The sequence below is a fragment of the Triticum aestivum genome, chromosome 5D, assembly GCF_018294505.1.
Source record: "Triticum aestivum cultivar Chinese Spring chromosome 5D, IWGSC CS RefSeq v2.1, whole genome shotgun sequence".
Classification (NCBI taxonomy): domain Eukaryota; kingdom Viridiplantae; phylum Streptophyta; class Magnoliopsida; order Poales; family Poaceae; genus Triticum; species Triticum aestivum.
Genome location: NC_057808.1, coordinates 182,896,139 through 182,913,575, shown reverse-complemented (window position 1 = coordinate 182,913,575; position 17,437 = coordinate 182,896,139).

The following is a 17,437-nucleotide window of genomic DNA, read 5'->3' as shown; positions in this document are numbered from 1 at the left end:
AATATATTTATTTCACAATTAGAACAAATAATTAATGCCAGGACAAACTAAGAAAACAGATGTGTACTCCCTCCATTTTTATTTAAGTCCACATATTAGCATTTGTCAAAGTCAAGTTTGTAAACTCTGACAATGTTTATAAACAAAAATATTACCATATACAATAACAAATCAATACCATTATATTCATTATTGAATGTACTTTCACATCATACAAATTTGTTATGGTAAATGTTTATATTTTTTCTATAAACTTGGTCAAACTTTAGGAAGTCTGACTTCAGGCAAACCTAATATCTAGAGTAAATAAAAACGGAGGGAGTACTAGTAGTACTCCTAGCTGCTTATCCCAATCACCCAACATGCCAGATGGGGAGTAGGGAGTACAATGTTACAAATTTTCAGGTCGGCGGCAAAAATCTCCCGCTTCCATCGACATCTCCCGCGACTCAGATTCGAGAAATGCGAAGTTATCATCATACCCTTGGTCGAACAGCCCGATGGATGCTCGTGGGTCGGGGCTGTTTTGGTAACTGCACGTTCACCCCACCCAGCCAACCCCACCCCGGCACCCAGAGTACACCTCATTACTCCCCATTTCCAATCCCCATCGCAAAGTAGACTTCTCCACGGCACTACAACACCTTCGTGCCCCTCCCCTTCTTCATTGGCGCACTCGTCCATCACAGCGCATCTGCCTCATCGATGATGTCCTACGCTGCACTGGAGTCGGTCCATCGTCACCATCATACATGAAGCCGCTTCCCCGGCGCCATCTTCCATGGTCTTGGATCCGCTTCCCGGAAGCCGACGCCAAGCGTAGCAGCACCACCGTCGTCGACAATGAACTGACTCCCATTGCCGACCATGATGCATAGACGCCGAGGCGACCTTTGTACGCTCCTCGATTGGTAATGTGTATATTGATTCTATTAGCAGTACATGTGTAGTTCCGATTATGTTCATACCTACCCTTCAAATTTCTTGGCTCCTATTGTTCCGGTAAAAGTAGTTGGTTATAGCTTGCCTTATCCAACAGAATATCATCTTGCAATTATACGTCGCTCCCGTATTGCACTGTGCTTGGGTAGGTTCTTCATCTGTAACCAGTAGTGTGGAAAATGATGGAAAGTTTTCTAGAATAGAAGGAGGTGATCCCCCTATTCTATTGACTTAGAGTGAAACCACAACATAGTTCTAGCAAAGTTGAATAGACACATAGTAGGATATTAAAATTCACTCGTGCTAACATGGCAAATGAGTGCTTTAATGTTTCCCACAAGATGCGTGAGTATTACTATATTTTTTCTTGCCATGTTGAGATTTTAAAACTACGGATGCGAACATGTAGAGGAGAAATGAAGACCAAATACGGGATGTTGGGGTCATCTTCAAGGAACGTCGCAAATTAAAGACGAGCTGCACCGAACGTGGAAAACAAGCTTTGGTAAGTAATAGCCTTTCAATTACTTTGACATTGAGAACCTGACTAGCAGTGATGGATGGTTTGTTTGTCCTTGATGGTTTTGTTAATCAAATTGGAGGGAGCCCCCTCTTTTGATCATTTTTTTACTTTGTCATGGTATGTGTCTGGCGGCAGTAGTGAACGCAGGACCAGGCCAGGACCTGGGTAAGCCCCAAGCCGAAAACAACATCAAACCATGTTGTCTAATTGGCTAGGGTTCTTGACATGCAATCCGGTAGTGTGGCAGATTATTAAATAATAATAGGCAAGAAAAACAATTTCCTCTACACTTGATTAGGCTCTCAATCATTTGTAGTATCTCAATTTACTAACTGGACCCACCATGCCATAGGATGAAAAACTATAAGGCCCTCTTTGATTCGTACAATTCTCATAACGCAGCAATAGAAAAAAATAAAGCATTGGAGTGGCATGCCTACTTGAATCCTATAGGATTAGCACAGAGTGTTTGATGCCACAGGAAAACAAATGAAGTGAAAAAAGAGGTTGGAGTGGATGCTTGATTTCCAATGAACTATAGTACAGATGATTCCATGGGAAACATTCCTATAGGATTCAATCCTATGGGAAACATAAGGATTCTAACCCTTAGAAAATCCTATGGAATTCATTTGAATGAAAAGATCCCTAACTTTTGTAATTTAATGTTGAAGCTAATCAATCAAACGCGACTACAGATGCCCTAGGGATCATCTGGTTGCCGGTTGTTTCGCTGTAGCAACCCTTGGATTAGTGCACCCCTCTGCTGGTTTTTCTATTCCTCTTAGCCTTTTGTTCTTTGATGTATATGTTGTAGTTTCTATAAGCTGGCTCTGCTTGACATGTAATAAGCACAGTCTTAATCATCCTAATGTTTCCCTTTTTGGCTTGTTGTAGGAAGTGGGTGTTCTCACCTTGGAGTCTGTTTTTATATTTCTCCTTTTGAATTCACTTCTCCGAGTCCTGTTTATTGGGCTTCCACTTAATGGATCTGGGGAGCTCTAGCTATTGATCTAAAAAAAGAAGTAACTTCTTCATGTCAGGATTTAGTTCCTATGAGGAGGGAAGGATGGTCAACCTCGAAATCATGTTTCCAAAATGATGCTGGATTACACACAAGGTGCCAGTTCCCTAATGATGCAGGATGAGACACAAGGTGCAAATTCCCAGATGATGCTGGATTACGCACAAGCCAGGTGGAGTCGTGAACTGTTCGTGTCCTCGTGGCTCTAGTGAAGGCTGAAAGAAAGCATGAAGCAGCCCTTGAGAATGTAGCTGAGTTCCTGAACAAACGAAAAGATCAATCAGATGCTCTCTGATGACCCACAAGTATAGGGGATCAATTGTAGTCCTTTCAATATGAGCGTCGAACCCAACAAGGAGTAGAAGGAAATGACAAGCGGTTTTTAGCAAGGTATTCTCTACAAGCACTGAAATTGTCGGTAACAAATAGTTTGGTAGCAAGATAATTCATAATGGGTAACAAGTAACAAGTGTAACAAAGGTGCAGCAAGGTGTCCCAATCCTTTTTATAGCAAAGGATAAGCCTGTGCAAACACTTATATAAAGCAAAGCGCTCCCATGGAAATTATCATCGAGTTAGTTTTCATCATGCTCATATGATTCACGTTCATTACTTTGATAATTTGATATGTTGGCGGACCGGTGCTTGGGTGCTGTCCTTACTTGGACAAGCCTCCCACTTATGATTAACCCCTCTCTCAAACATCTGCAACTATGAAAGAAGGACTAAGATAACTCTAACCATAGCATTAAACATGTGGATCCAAATCAGCCCCTTATGAAGAAACACATAAATTAGGGTTTAAGCTTCTGTCACTCTAGCAACCCATTATCTACTTGCTACTTCCAAATGCCTTCCCCTAGGCCCAAATCATGGTGAAGTGTCATGTAGTCGACGTTCACATAATACCACTAGAGGAAAGACAACATACATCTCATCAAAATATCGAACAAATACCAAATTCACATGATTACTTATAAAAACACTTCTCCCATGTCCTTAGGAACAAAAGTAACTACTCACAAAGCATGTTCATGTTCATGAACAGAGGGGTATTGAATATCATTAAGGATCTGAACATATGATCTTCCACCAAATAAACCAACTAGCATCAACTACAAGGAGTAATCAACACTACTAGCAACCCATAGGTACTAATCTGAGGTTTTGAGACAAAGACTGGATACAAGAGATGAACTAGGGTTTGAAATGAGAGGGTGCTGGTGAAGATTGGTCCTCCCATGATGAGAGGATCGTTGGTGATGACGATGGCTTCGATTTCCCCCTCCTGGAGGAAAGTTTCCCCGGTGAAATCGCTCCGCCCAAGACCTAGATTGATTCTTCCCATGTTCCGCCTCGAGACGGCGGCGCTTCATCCCGAAAGTCATATCTCTATTTTTCCTATGTCAAAACCCTTCATATAGCAGAAGATGGGCAACGGAGGCTGGCGAGGGGGCCCACAAGCTCGGGGGCGCGCCCTGGGGGGTAGGGCACGCCCCCAGGCTTGTGGCCACCTGGTGGGTCCCCTACTGGTATTTCTTCACCCAATATTAATTCTCCCTAAAGTTTTAGGACATTTGGAGTTGTGCAGAATAGGGATCTCAGATTTGGTCCTTTCCGGTCCATATTTCCAGCTGCCGGCATTCTCCCTCTTCTTGTGAATCTTGCAAAACAAGAGAGAAAAGGCATAAGAATTACATCATAAAGTGTAATAACAATCCATAATGCGATAAATGTCAACATAAAAACATGATGCAAAATGGACGTATCAACTCCCCCAAGCTTAGACCTCGCTTGTCCTCAAGCGAAAGCTGAAATCGATAATCATGACCACATGTTTAGAGATAGATGTGTCGATAAAACAAAATACGGACATGAGGGCATCTTGATCATCATTAGAACAACATATTGTCATATAACTTCTTATGCTAAAGTGATAATTCATTCACAAGGTAAAGTATGAACCATAAACTTCATTGAAAACTAAAAAAATATGATCTTAGTCATTGATGCAATTGCAATTTGTCATAATGTCAGAAAGAATCCATGTAAGAGCTCTTATGTAGCAAGTTCACATACTCAACCATCATTTAGTCTTTCACAATTGCTAACACTCACGCGATACTTATGAGATCAAAGCTTCAGTTAGACACATAGAAAGATAGGGGCTTATAATTTTGTGTCCCAACCATTTACCTCAAATGTAGTGTCAACAATAATTACTCATGATCACCTACAACCGACTGGATATGTGTGTCTAGATCTTTCCCCAACACATGATGCTTGTCATAAAGAGAAAAATAAAAGAAATGGTGAAGATTACCATGACTCTTGCATAAAGGTAGGTAATAAAAATAAAAGATGGGCCCTTCATGGAGGGAAGCAGAGGTTGTCATGTGCTTTTTATTTGGATGCACAAACCCTAATGCAAAGGAACGTTACTTTATATTGCCACTTGTGGTATCGACCTTCATTATGCAATCCGTCGCTTTTATTTCTTCCCCATCACAAGTTCGTACAAAGCTTATTTTCGTCACACTAAAATATCATACATATTTAGAGAGCATTTTTATTGCTTTGCACCATTGACAACTTACTTGAAGGTCTTACTCAATCCATAGGTAGGTATAGTGGACTCTTATGACAATATAACTTCTATTTGGATGTAAGAAAACATAACTCATTACGTTGTCTTCCATGTCTGACATCAACTTATTAGCATATAATATTTTAATGACTGCTCAAAATCATAAAAGATGTCCAAGATAGTATATTTATATGTGAAACTTCTCTTTCTTTATCAATTCTTATTTATTGCAACAATGACCAAACTATGGTTGTCTACCTTCAACAAATTTCATGCATTATACTTATTATATGTGAAGTCATCACTCTTCATAAGATTATCATATAAGCTTTTATTTTCTTTATTCTTTTTCATCTCTAAGATCAAAACAAGAAAGCAAAGCACTCAACTCAAAACTAATATTTATTATATAACTCTCATACTTGATTACATAGATAGATCACGGCTAAAACTTAAAGATTAGATCACACTAAAAGTTTCCTTCTACTAGATCATGATTTAACCAAAAGGACCGAACTAACATAGATGATAATGATAAAGGTGGTGATACGATACCGGGGAACATCCCCCAAGATTGGCACAAGCCAAGGGGAGTGCCCATACCCATGTACTCAAGTCTCCTTCTTCGGAGGTGGTGGTGCAATATTCTTGGCAATGATACCTCTCAAAATGCGATTCTCCTCTTCGAGCTTGTTAATTTGCTGCTTGAGGTCCATAATTTCCTTGCAGAGCTTCCTTGTGACGGTTAAAGCACCATCCACCCATGGATGTATCCTGGCTGCAGAGGAAGAAGCAACACTCTTTTTCAAGTTATTGTAAGAGATAAATTTAGCATTGGGAGGTTTGACCGAATCCGGCAGGCTTGATTTCCTGAATTCCACATGCATGTCACCAGGTTGAGGCAAGGAAGTGACTTCTTGATCCTCCTCCATAGAGTCCACTCTTTTCAGGTTGGCTTCTATTTCTTCATCCGTCGACCACCCATAGGGGTCGGCTAAACCGTAAGCTCTTGGATCCGTCGTGAGGTGGGAGACACGACTCTCCCCGTCTGATTCTTGTGAAGACATGTTGCTCTAAATCTGCCACAGAAATAGCTCGAAACAATAATAGAGGATATTGCCGCAATACGATGGTGAAAACCTCCGAGAGTTTATATAATGATTTTTTACCATATAAAACATGTATTCTGCGAGAAAACAGAGTCTGGGAAGCGCATGAGGGCTCCACAAGTGTCGGATTTCGGGTTCCGGCAATACCCTTGAGGTTCGAACACTGGGGTGCGCGCGAAGATCTGTCCTACCCCTTGCACTCTCCCTCACCGTGATCTCAAGGCTCAGCGCGTCGAACTCGCAGAACAAAGGGACACAAGATTTATACTGGTTCGGGCCACCGATGTGGTGTAATACCCTACTCCAGTGTGGTGTGGTGCATTGCCTCTTGGGCTGAGGATGAACAGTTACAAGGGAAGAACAGCCTCCTGAGGAGAGGTGCTCCAGTGCTTGGTAAGCTTGTGTGGATGAGGATGATCTGAATGGCCTCGGATCAGTTTCCTCCTACTGTGGTGGCTAGCCCTATTTATAGAGGTCCTGGTCCTCTTCCCAAATCCTGGCGGGAAGGGATGCCACAACGGCCAAATTTGAAGGGAGACAACTAGTACAAGTTATCCTGACTAAAGGTGGTCTTCGCCTGCCAAAGGCTCTAGTGGTGACGCCGTCTTGGGCACCACGGTGACCTCCGTCCTGCCGTCCTGCTGGTCTTGGTCTCGTTGCACTAATATGGAAACCTTTGCCTTTTGCCTCGGGACTTCTCGCCTGCGCTTGCCTCTTTAGCACCAAAGAGGAAACGAGGACACTGCGTGCGCTGGCGCCCTCCTGGCTCCGGTCGTCATGGCTTGCGTCACATGAACCTCGTTAGGTGCCCCTTGCCTTGATCTCTCCGCCCCTCGCGAGCCAGCCTGGCGAGGCCGCCCCTGAGGAGGTCTTGCGACGTCCGCCTCGCGAGGGTCTTGAGTGTTTGCTGGTGAAGATGGGCCGTACGGGGCCGCTTGTGGAGCCACGCCGTGGGCCGCAGGAAGGCAAGTCTGGGGACCCCCGTTCCCAGGACGCCGACAGTAGCCCCCGGGACCAAGGCGCGCTCGGACTTGGCTTCGAGGCGAAGCCAAGGGGCAAGTGTGGAGCGCCGCAGGCCCCAACAGCCTGCGGCCTCGGTTGACGCATGGCGGCCCCGCTTCCCCACGCAGCCTTGATATCCGCCTAGCTAGGCGGCCATCGTGACTTACACAGTTATCCCCCATTGCCGGTGACTCGCCCCTCCAACTCTCCCACCTTTCCGAAACAATAACTTCCTCTTCCAATCTGTCTTGAGCTCGGCCCTCCTTGTTGCCATGGCACCTCGGCGAACAGAGAAGGGGAAGAATAAGTCTCAGTCTTCAGCCGGGCCACCCCTGGCCGTTGAACCCGCCGTGGGCCAGTCGTTGGTGCTCAACCAGGAAGCCATGGACAAGGTGCGCCCTACGCTCGCCGCTGACTTCAACGAATGGGGAAGGACGGCGGCCTGGCCCGCGTCCCGCGCCTCGTCGACAGGACAGCCACCGAGGTCCAATTCTTCATCGACACCCTGTGGGCTGGCCTGGTTCCTCCCTTCTCCGCCTTCTTCAACGCCGTGCTCTCACACTATCAGATCCATATGCTGCACCTGGATCCCCAATCAGTCTCCCTTCTTGCCGTTTTTGCTTTCGTCTGCGAGGCCATGGTGGGCATTCCCCCTTCCGTGGCCCTATTGCGCCATTTCTTCTCGCTGCACCTGGCTAGCCCTCGGCAGTGCTCGGGATGCTTGAGCTTCTAGACCGTGGCTGTGATGGCCGGCTCGGGGATTGATTTTGAGCTTCCACCATCCACAAGCGAGTTTGGGACACGGTGGGTGTTTGTGGACGTCGGTGTGCTCAGCCCCCTGCTCTCGCCCCCTTCGGCGCCCGCCTTTCCCAGCTCCGGCTGGGGCCAAGAAAAGCTCGCGGACCCCCGCCTTGCCTTCGTCTGGCTCCGGTTGAAGAGGCTGAAAGATCTCGGCGTGACTACGCCCATGGCGATGAAGGAGTTTGTCGGCGTTCTGGGAACGGGGGTCCCCAGACTTGCCTGCCTGCGGCCCACAACGTGGCCAAGCCAGCAGGCCGTACGGGCCATCTTCATCAACAAGGCATCCAAGACCCTCGCGAGGGTCCAAGCCTCGCCAGGCGGACGACGCAAGACCTCCTCTGGAGTAGAATAACCAGGCAGGCTCACAAGGAGTGGAGACATCAAGGCGGGGCAAAACCTTACGAGGCTCTCGTGACGTGAGCCATGACGAACGGCACCAGGCGGGCGCCAGCGCGCGCAGCGTCCTTATTTCCTCTCTGGTGCTAAGGAGGCCAGCGCAGGCGAAGAGTACCGAGGCATCAGGCAAAGGTTGCTATATTGGTGCAATGAGACCAAGACCAGGAGGACGGCAAGACAGAGGTCATCGTGGAGCCCAAGACGGCGTCACCACCAGAGCTTTTCACAGGCGAAGACCGCTTTTGTCAGGATAGCTTGTACTAGCTGTCCCTCTCAAATTTGCCCGCCGTTGTTGGCTCCCTTCCCGCTCGATATTTGGGAAGAGGACCAGGGCCTATATAAGTAGAGCTAGCCACCATAGTGGAGGCATCCATCTTAGCTTGATCCAACCCGATCGAGAGCCTAGCCACAAGAACACCTCAACCTCAAGAGGCTGTTCTTCCCTTGTACTGTTCATCATCAGCCCAAGAGGCAATCCACCACCATCACACTGGAGTAGGGTATTACACCACAACGGTGGCCCGAACCAGTATAAAACTCGTGTCTCTCTGTGTTGCGAGTTCGTCGAGTTCGTCCGCGAGATCTTTGCGAGCTAGGGCGTAGATCGGTAGGAGGGAAAGACTTCACGCGCACCCCAGTGTTCGAACCTCAAGGGTTTGCCGGAACCCCACATCCGACATTTGGCGCGCCAGGTAGGGGTGCGCCGGAGCTCCTCACCACCAACCTGCGCCTTGTACCGCCGCACTACGTTCCCATGGCAGGTGCCCCGCCGCTCGCCTCTGCGGCCGACCCCAGCAGCAGGGAGTCTGGGTACCGAGCCCTGGCCCCCGCCCTGCGGCGAGTGCAGTGGCCAACTAAGTTCAAGCCGGAGATGCCATCGCGTTACGACGGCGCGGCAGACCCGGCGCCATTCCTGCTGGCATACAAGGATGCCGTCCTTGAAGCCGGAGGCGACGACAAGATCATGGCCAACTGGTTCCCCATGGCCCTCGCCGGCGAGCCGCACGGCTAGCTGCTCAACCTCCCGGGATCCACGGTGGCATCCTGGGGGGAACTCCACAACCTCTTCACTGTGCGCTACGTGGTGCCGGCGCACCACGCAGTCGCGGCACTGCTGGGTGGCTCCCAAGCACTGCCGGTAGATCGCCACGTCAAACCGTTCCTCCGTCAGATCGGGGTCGTCTCCAAGCGCTCGGGGGCTCTGCCAGGTTGGGCTGCCCCAGAGGCCGACCTCACCTTCGGCTCAGAAGACCACCTCGGCTCCGGCATGCTCCCGATGCTCTGTACGCCCACCATCTGCAACGTGGCCATCACCAAAACCCTCATTGACGGCGGTGCCGGCCTCAACTTGCTCTCCGTAGAAGCCTTCAGCCTTCTCCACGTGCCGCCCGAGCGGCTCAACCTCAGCAAGCCCTTTTCGGGAGTGGGTGGGGGAGCTACCCACTCTCTGGGGCAGATCCGCCTCCCTGTCACCTTCGGCACATGCGACAACTACCGCACTGAGCTGGTGGACTTCGACATCGCCCGCACCGGTCTCCCATACAACGCCATCCTCGGGTACCCGGCTCTCGCTCAGTTCATGGCGGCGACTCACCCGGCCTACAACCTCATGAAGATGCCAGGGAGCAAGGGCGTCCTCACCATCAAGGGGGACACTAAGGAGGCCATGACAACGCTCAGGCTTGCCTTCAAGACCGCGGCAGCAGCACAGCCAGTCGGCGCCGGTACGCCCGAGGCCAAGGAGACCGCGCCCACCAAGAAGAAGCAGCTGTTCACTGAAGACAAGGCGGAGACCAAGCAGGTGCTGGTCAACGAGGACGGGTCTTCAAGAGCCACCTTCACCATAGGAACCGGCCTTGACCCGGGACAAGAAGAAGCTTTGGTGAGGGTTTTGCGCGCGAACAAGGAGATATTCGCGTGGGAGCCCAATCAGCTGGTAGGGGTCCCGAGAGAGGTGATCCAGCATCATCTAACGGTGTGCCCCAACGTACGCCCCGTGAAGCAGCGAGCAAGACGGCAGTCCACTGAGAAGCAGGCCTTCATCGTCCAAGAGACATGCAAGCTGGAGGCGGCAGGTACCATCCGAGAAGTTCGATACCCCGAATGGCTGGCGAACCCCGTCGTGGTACCGAAGAAAGGCGGGAAGGAATGGATGTGCGTCGACTTCACCAACCTTAACAAAGCTTGCCCCCAACATCTGTTCCCGCTTCCACGCATCGATCAAATCGTCGACTCCACCACCGAGTGCGACTTGCTATGTTTCCTGGATGCATTCTCAAGATACCACCAAATCAAGATGGCGGTGGAGGATGTGGAGAAGACAGCCTTCCTGACACCATGCGGGGTGTATTGCTACACCTGCATGACCTTCGGGCTGCGCAACGCGGGCGCAACCTTTCAATGGTTGATGAAACACAGAGGCCTACGTTGATGACATAGTGGTCAAATCTCGCGAGGCGAGGACATTGATTCAAGACTTGGAGGAGACCTTCGAGAGCTTGCGCCAAGTGAACTTGAGGCTTAACCCAGAGAAGTGCGTGTTTGGCGTCCCCTCCGGCAAGCTACTGGGGTTCCTCGTATCCCATAGAGGGATCGAGGCGAACCCGGAGAAGGTCAAGGCCATCGAAGACATGAGCCCACCACCGACCCTCAAGGAGATGCAGAAGCTAGCGGGGCGGGTGATCGCGTTAGGGCGTTTCATCTCCAAGCTAGGCGAGCGCGCCTTACCCTTTTTTAAGCCGACCCCGGAGGCCGACCGAGCCTTCCAAGACCTCAAGAAATACCTCACCAGCCCTCTGGTGATGGTGGCACCGCGGCCTGTCGAGCCTCTGGTGCTCTACCTTGCCGCTACACCGTACTCCGCCAGCGCGGCGCTGGTGGCGGTTCGGGAGGAGCGCCAAGACAAGGGTGTGCCGCGACAAGCCAGAGCTGATGCAGCGCGGGGTCAGGAAGGCGCAGCAAGGCCATCGGCAGCGGAAGACCAAGCTCAGCAGGGCAACATCGCAGAAGCTCCTCAGGACGGTCAGGTCTCAAGAAACCCACCACCTCAGGATATGCCACAATCTCCGCAAGACCCGAGCCTCGACAGTGTGCCAGCCCTTGTCGAGCACCCGGTGTACTTCGTCAGCACCATACTGCGGGACACGAGGGCGCGCTACCCCATGCCGCAAAAGCTCCTGCTCGCACTCTTGGTGGCCTCGCGCAAGCTGCGGCACTACTTCTAGGGCCACCCCATCAAGGTTGTCTCAGCCTACCCATTGGATAGGGTAATCAGGTTGCTGAGTGGAACATCGAGTTGCAAGCATTCCAGAAGGAGTTCAGCGCTACCAGGGTCATCAAGGGAGCCGCACTCGTCAATTTTGTGGCAGAATGGACAGATGCCCCGGCTCTTGAGGAAGGAGAAGACCGGTCCACCTCCCCAGGAAGCGAGGCACCAGACGGCTGGGTCATGTATTTCGATGGCGCCTTCACGCACCAGGGCGCGGGGGCTGGAGCAGTGCTCATCTCGCCCACTCAGGACAAGCTCTACTACATCGTGCAACTCTGTTTTCAGCACGGCGAGAAGGTCTCCAACAATATCGCAGAATACGAAGGCCTCATAGCTGGCCTGAAGGCTGCGGCGGCTCTAGGGGTGAAGCGCTTAACCATCAAAGGCGACTCGCAACTTCTCGTCAACTTCTCCAACAAGGTGTACGAGCCGAAGGACGAGCATATGGAGGCCTACCTCGCGGAGGTGCGCAAGATGGAAAAACAGTTCTTGGGCCTTGAGCTACAACACGTGCCCCGGGGCACCAACAAGGAAGCCGACGACATTGCCAAGAGAGCGTCCAAGCGGCAACCGCAAGAGCCCGGTGTCTTCGAGGAGCGGCTCTTCAAGCCATCAGCTACGCCACCTCTTTCGAGCACGACTCAGCCTCGGGAGGAGCTCCCACAGCCTCCGGCCACAGGAGCCCCGGCCTGTGGCCCGACCTCAGGAGCTCGGCTGCTCTTGGCGCTCGAGCCCCAGGAGGAATGCTGGACCAAGGAGTTCAAGGAGTACCTGACGCACGAGGCGCTGCCGGAGAAGGAAGAGGACGCGGAGCGCGTGGCACGGCAAGCCACGGCATAATGTATCCAAGACGGCGAGTTATAGAGGAAACAGCCAAACGATGTCAGGCTGCGCTGCATATCCAGTGATCAAGGAAGGTAGTTGCTGATTGACATACACGGCGGGGACTGTGGACACCACTCATCGTCATGGATCCTAGTCGGCAAGGTGTTCCACAGCGGATTCTACTAGCCTACAACACTCAACGATGCAGCCGAGCTGGTGAAGTCCTGCAAAGCTTGCCAATGCCACGCCAAGCAAATCCATCAGCCTGCTCAGGGCCTCCAAACCATTCCGCTCACATGGCCGTTCGCGGTCTGGGGGCTGGACATCCTAGGCCCGTTCCCCCGAGCACCAGGGGGCTACCGCTATCTCTACGTCGCCATCGACAAGTTCACCAAGAGGGCGGAACTGGAAGCCGTCCGTACCATTCCAGCCGGCTGTACTGTCAAGTTCATCAAGGGCCTCGTGAGCCGCTTCGGGGTCCCCAACCGCATCATCACAAATAACGGCTCGCAGTTTACTAGTAACCTCTTCAAAACCTACTGCGCTAACCTTGGAACGCAGATCTGCTACGCTTCGGTGGCCCACCCCAGGAGTAATGGTCAGGCTGAACGCGCCAACGCTGAGGTCCTGAGGGGCCTCAAGACCAGAACCTTCAAGAAGAAGCTGGAGGCCTGCGGCAGGGGCTGGCACGACGAGCTCCAGTCCGTGCTGTGGTCCATCCGCACCACAGCTACCAAGCCAACGGGCGAGACTCCGTTCTTCCTCGTCTACGGAGCCAAAGTAGTCCTCCCTCACGAAGTCAAGCATCGCTCCGTGCGGGTTCTGGCATTCGATGAAACGCAGCAGGACACCATGCGGGGGATGGATCTCGTGCTGGGGGAGGAACGTCGTTGCGAAGCTGCATTCAGGGCGGCAAGGTACCAGCAAGCGCTGCGGCGTTACCACTGCCGCAACATTCGCTCCAGGACGCTCGAGACGGGCGACCTGGTCCTGAGGCGGGTCCACTCCAGGGAAGGGCTACACAAGCTTTCGCCCATGTGGGAGGGCCCGTTCAGGGTCGTCCACATCTCCAGGCCTGGCGCCGTGCGCTGGAGACGCAAGAAGGGACACCTATCCAAAACGCCTGGAACATCCAGCACCTCAGGAAGTTCTACCCACGAAGCAAGACCCAGAGCCTATGAAGCAAGGCCCAGAGCTTGTGAAGAAAGGCCCAGAGCCTGTGAAGAAGGCACGGTGCCTGTGAAGAATCGCCGCCCGTGACACTCTCACGTAATAATGAGTTGGGGCTGTACACGCCCCGGAGTCTCAGGAGCGCCGGCCTCAGGCCCTGGGGCTCCCTCCCACGCCTAGTGGACAACACTTAGCTCCGCGCTGGTGAGAAGACTTGAAGACTAGATTAGGTGCCGGACGCGGCTTTTCATTTGCTTTCCGTAGTTGGCTCGCTTTTCCTTAATCGAAGTTGCTCTTGGTGTTTGTTGCTGATTTGATTCCCTAGCCTTTTACCGCATTTTTCGGCTCTGGTTTGCTCATGTTCTCCCTCTCGCATGCCTCGCGAGGGGGCTAGGTAGGTGCCCTCGCGAGCATTTTTCTTCTCTCTGCTTTCTCGCGCGAGCATTTTTCTTCTCTCTGCCTTCTCGCGAGCCACCCTCGTTCGAGCCTGCAAGCTGGCACATCTCTCCTAATCCGTGCCCCTCGGGTACCGTGATACAAAGCGCCAAATCAAGGCTTGGGTGGATGGCAGGTCCTTTAGTGCACCCCTAACGAATTTTTTGCAGTTTCTTTGCAACGCAGACACCTCGTGAGGGAAAGAGCGTCCCAAACGCGCCAGGTTAAGTTATCTTTGCGTAAAATAACAACACGACATGGGAATAACATGCACAGTGCATTAACCAAAGAACCACAGTTCGATACACGCCCCTCTGGGCCCATACTGGTTTCATTTTCTGATGCAGGGAAAAAGAAAAAGCTAAACAAAGCGGCGTTGCAGCAATCCGCAGAGGCAGGCCCTCAACGACGCCCCGAGCCTAGCCAGACCGCTCCTCGCGCTTCACGGAGGCATGATGACGAGATGGCCCGCTGCCTCCTCCGAAGCGGGCACGGCGGCGCGGCGGCTGGTCGTAGCCACCGCTGCTGGAGCTGTCACAGGAGGAAGAGCCGCCGTAGCTGGAGGAGACGCGGTCGCCGCCGAGGGCAGGCTCGCCCTCATCCTCGTCGCGACCATCACCAAGGCCGAGCACCTCCTCACCGTCGTTCGTCTCCGGGCAGCACCCGGCGCGGCGACCATCTTCCCCGAACACCCTCACATAGAGGGTCGATCCACCGTCATACTTGAAGTGGAGCGTGCACCGGCGGCCCAGGCCGCGCGCGGGGGCGAACGTGTGCCAGCCTCGGGCCAGGGCTATGTTTCCCGCGACGGAAGTCTCGACCGGAACCCAAGAGGCCTTGCTGCAGCAGCCATCCGCCTGCAGCCAGAGTCCGCCTGGACCAGAGGCCGGCAGTTTACCGGCGAAGAAGCGCGGAAGTCGGAGCCAGTTGCCGGCCGGGTTCTCCGACCAGACGACAAACTCCGGCGACACCTCTGCCGTGTGGAAGCGCGGACGAGGAGGCCGCGCCACCATAGCACGCCTCCCCTCATCAACTGGACCGCCATGGTTGGGACGATCCCCTCCGCGTGCCGCGGCGCCGCCTCGACGGTGGGCCACGGCGGGGGTCGCGGCGTGCTTGCGCGGACGGCCGCGACCGCGCTTGGGCTCCGGGGAACCGGGGCCCTCGCGAGTGGCCTTCCCCTTCTCGGCGGCAGAGAACTTCCTTCCTGGCGCCATCGGAGGCACTGCGAGCAATGAAGCAAAGAAGAAGCAAGCAAGCGAGGAAGAGATGAGCAGCGGGGGCTCCGCCCCACTCCCCATTTATAGCAAGAGAAGGCCAACCGGCGTCTCCCACGATCGCAGGTAATGATGGTTTTCCTTGCATGTCGCAGGGACTTGTCAAGTCGTGCAGTCGCTGAGGCAGCGTGGGGAAGCGGAGACACCCACGTCCAATCAACCGCCACGCGTCAACCGAGGCCGCAGGCTTTTGGCGCCCGCGGTGCTCCGAACTTGACCCTTGGCTTCGCCGGGAAGCCAAGCCTGAGCGCACCTTGGGCCCGGGGGCTACTGTCGGCGTTCTGGGAATGGGGGTCCCCAGACTTGCCTGCCTGCGGACCACGGCGTGGCCAAGCCAGCAGGCCGTACGGCCCATCTTCATCAACAAGGCATCCAAGACCCTCGCGAGGGTCCAAGCCTCGCCAGGCGGACATCGCAAGACCTCCTCTGGAGTAGCCTAACCAGGCAGGCTCGCAAGGAGCGGAGATATCAAGGCGGGGCAAAACGTCACGAGGCTCTCGTGACGCGAGCCATGACGAACGGCACCAGGCGGGCGCCAGGCGGGCGCCAGCGCGCGCAGCGTCCTTATTTCCTCTTTGGTGCTAAGGAGGCCAGCGCAGGCGAAGAGTACCGAGGCATCAGGCAAAGGTTGCTATATTGGTGCAACGAGACCAGGACCAAGAGGACGGCAAGACGAGGGTCATCGTGGAGCCCAAGACAGCGTCACCACCAGAGCTTTTCGCAGGCGAAGATCGCTTTTGTCAGGATAGCTTGTACTAGTTGTCCCCCTTCAAATTTGCACGCCGTTGTTGGCTCCCTTCCCGCTCGATATTTGGGAAGAGGACCAGGGCCTATATAAGTAGAGCTAGCCACCATAGTAGAGGCATCTCATCTTAGCTTGATCCAACCCGATCGAGAGCCTAGCCACAAGAACACCTCAACCTCAGGAGGCTGTTCTTCCCTTGTACTGTTCATCATCAGCCCAAGAGGCAAACCACCACCACTACACTGGAGTAGGGTATTACACCAAAACGGTGGCCCGAACCAGTATAAACCTCATGTCTCTCTGTGTTGCAAGTTCGTCGAGTTCGTCCGCGAGATCTTTGCGAGCTAGGGCGTAGATCGGTAGGAGGGAAAGACTTCGTGCGCACCCCAGTGTTCGAACCAAAAGGGTTTGCCAGAACCCCACATCCGACAGAGTTCCTCCGACGCCGCGTCGCCCACTCCAGCACCATTGCCTGCCGATGTGGGCCTTGTCCGGCAGCCAGGATCACATGAGGCTTCAGGAGTCGGGGCTTCCGCTCGAGGCGCGAAAAACGGCGCTCGAGGTCCTGACAGGTGACCCCTCACCAGCCGATATGCCGCAGGAGGGCTATCTTTTGTACTGCTGCTCAAACAAGGTGGATTTCGCGGGGCAGATGCCCCCCTTCGATGAATGGGGGCTCCACCCAGTCGGCCTTGAAGGGCCCCGTGAGAACCCTATCTCTTTGGTTGCCCTCCTTGCGACCAGCACCGAACTTACCCCAAGAGTGAATGCAGGGGGCGAGCACCTCTGGAGGCCGGAGGCGCAGATGCTGAGGCGTCGACACCGCTCGAGGCTCCCGAGGTGCCATCCACAGGAGCCCATGACTCTTGCCCTGGGGTGACGGCTGAGGGGGCGATGTGATCCGCTGCTCCTGAGGCCGAAGCCTCCAAGGTCTCAGCAGGTCATCATGAGGCGGAGCCCGAGGGCTCCCCTCAGCCCAGCACTCCCGAGGTCGTCTCCTCGGGCACCTCACTAGCCTCGCCCTGCGCTGGTTGCCGCGTCCAAGGCTTCGGCCGGCTCTGCCTGGACTTCGATGCGCTCCAAAAGAGGAAAGGGTCTCCAAGCTGCAGCAGTGATGCCTTCCGGCCGTTGAAGCAGAGGAAGTATATCGCCATAGACGAGTGAGTACCTTATCATTGTAATTTCTCGAGCGTTGCTTCTCCTTCTGACTGTGGATCCTCAGGGTCCCTTCTGCTAAGGCGGCGAAGTCTCCCGGGAAGCAACCTCCTCCTGCCTAGAATCCCTCGATGGCCTTGAGCGCCCCAAGCCAGCATGCCGCACCCGGCGCGAGGTC